Genomic DNA, 2642 nt, shown 5'->3' on the forward strand with positions numbered 1-2642 from the left:
AGTCCGAAGGTATAGAAAACCCGTATGTATGTCAAACATGGGTATCAACAATACGCAGATATAAACGCAGAAACACAATCACAATAATAAATGATCATCGTCGTATGATGCGATGTCATGGTCACCCCGACGCCACCACCAACTCATAACAAAAGTGGGACCGAGTGGGTAGAGCTGTGACAACCGTCTGCTCCTGACGAGTGACCGAGTGGACGGGATCTTTGTCGGAGTACACACATCTCCTACCCCAAATCATAAATGGGGGAGCGAAATGCTCTCTCATCTCCCGGTACGGGAGGGATCTCTAACGTCTACACGCGTTACACTACCCGGACCAACGAGCAGGAAGAGACAAACCGACGTCTTGCACGGTCACGCTACCCATGAGCGTCACAACGGAGCACCGAACAGTGATGAAACTGGCAATGTGCTCAACAATAATGGAGCAATCTATCGCACAGCATGCGATCATGCAAATGGTGCATGTCACTAAGCATGGTAATATACTAAACCAACCTCTGGACATATAACAATGGGCACCATAGTGAATAAATCATATCAAGATATACTGATCAATAAGGTATCAAACCTAGGTCCTGAACATGTGAAACATGGTTATATCACTACCCATGAGCATGAAAACTCAAGTACGAGATCAATACGAGATGCAAACAAATAACCAATCAAATAGGTAACATGTATTGGGCAGTGATTAATCGAAACAAATAAGAAACACAATTAATGCAACATGTTAATTTCATTACTAAGCATATCAAAGACAATAAGTCAAAAGTACCCGCCTCCAATAGGAATGTTCGTATCAGGTCGAAATCCGACGTCGAGATACTCGTCTCGCATCAAAGTCCTGTGTCACCAATACATATACATTTTTATTTAGCTAAAATTCAATAAATAGCTAAATAAAATCCTTACAACTAATTTAGGGTAAAACCCTAATCACATCATACATATAAACAACTAATTATACATTAATCATTTCATTACCCTAATTTTAATCTACACATGTTCATATAATCAAATCACTACACCATACCTCAATTCTCAGCTACTGCTGATGCTGAAACAAGGAACACTGATGGATGGATTGCTGCCAAACCAAAACAAGCAAACCTCACAGCCTAGATATGGATCAACTGAAAACCCCCAAATTCTAGATCCACCGAACAACCCATCACCTACTGGAATCCATCTTACTTGGCACTTTCTCCGTGATCAACCATCAAAACCTAACCACTTAAGGCGTGCCAATCTGCTGACAGGGATGGGGTGGTCGGAATCAAGCAAATCCTCCACCTCCATGATTTTCCGACAACCAGTAATAGTGCTTTCCTGCTGAAAAACAGAGGGGAATCAAACAAGAAATAAACCCTTCACCTTGCCGGATCGCCACTGCTATGAGGAGAAAGCAAGGCTCGGAGCTAAGGCAGGGCTTTGTCGTTGCGTGGAAGAAAGGAAGAAGACACCGGCGATGAAATCAGAAGAGAGGAAAGGCTTAAGAACCCTACCTCTATCCTTGACACACGCTCCCGGCTTCCGACTCCCGGCGATCTAGGGCACGGGTCCGCAAGGTAGAGGGCGTCAACGCTAGGGCACGGGATACTTGCCAGCGGCCGGCGCTCGGGAGAGGAAGAGAAGGAGAGGCCGGCAGTAGACTGAGATCTCTGAGGCGACGAGGCAACGGCAGAGGGAAAAACTGATCGGCTCGGGAAGAAGGAGCGTCGTGCGGCGCTGGTTAGGAGTGGTTAGGGCAGGAGACGGCGTCGCTGAAGTAAACGGGAAGAGATGATGGCGCGGGGAAAAGAGAGAATAAAGAAAAAGAATAGAAAAATAAAAATAAATAAAGAAAATTAACTTTTCCTCATTTAAATGGGGTTACCCTAATAGGCTTTCCTTGGCTCTATTTTATCCCCGTAAACTCGTCTATACGAGCTCCGAAAAATTCCAGAAAATTTTTCAAAAATTCTGAAAAATTCCCTTTTTATTATCCGCCATTTTTCAGTATTTTACACAGAAGCTAAATAGAACAAGAAATACTCAAGAAACACTTGTAGGCGCTTTCATTTCTATTTTGCTTCATCGTTTTTGTGCTTTCATTGCTGTAAAGAGGCTTCTCCGCCTGAAGGAGAAATTAGTTCGCTTTACTTCCTTAGATTAACAACCTCCCCAGTTGTAACCAAGTAAACTCGTGTGCCTCTATGTTTTAGTCTTTTTGTATTTCTTATATGCAAGTGTTTGATTTATAAAGCTGTAAATCCGAGAAAGAATTTTTTGTTTGCTTGATTTGTTTAAGGGTTATTCACTCCCCCCCTCTAGCCGACCGCTAAGGGTCCTAACAGTAGCTAGGCAAGGGAAATCTTGACATATCATGGAAACTAGGTAGGATTCGGTAGGTCTGAAGGACCCGATATCGAATCCTTGGTGGGCCAATCCAATGCTGAGTTCTGGTGAGTAAAGCCAGGTGGTGAAAATCCTAGGGGGAGGTAACCTTAGGTCCTGGTGAGTGAAGCCAGGTGGTGAAAACCTTAGGGCGAGGTAACCCTAAGTCTTGGTGAGTGATAGAGAAAATCCTAGGGGGAGTGAACTCCAAGCAAGGTTGATCGAAAGGTTTCCGGCCAACCATG

At 43.9% G+C, this 2642-nt stretch overlaps 1 long non-coding RNA gene across 1 annotated transcript; it reads right to left on the bottom strand.

Moving 5' to 3' along the window:
- Positions 1-804: 804 nt before the first annotated feature.
- On the bottom strand, positions 805-1806 carry LOC121980369. The gene is made up of 3 exons (XR_006111522.1): positions 1527-1806; positions 1055-1353; positions 805-865 (listed from the first exon to the last, which is right to left on the bottom strand). It is a non-coding gene; the product is annotated as an uncharacterized LOC121980369 (long non-coding RNA).
- Positions 1807-2642: the final 836 nt, after the last annotated feature.

This window comes from Zingiber officinale, chromosome 1B (assembly GCF_018446385.1).
Source record: "Zingiber officinale cultivar Zhangliang chromosome 1B, Zo_v1.1, whole genome shotgun sequence".
NCBI classification, from domain to species: Eukaryota; Viridiplantae; Streptophyta; class Magnoliopsida; order Zingiberales; family Zingiberaceae; genus Zingiber; species Zingiber officinale.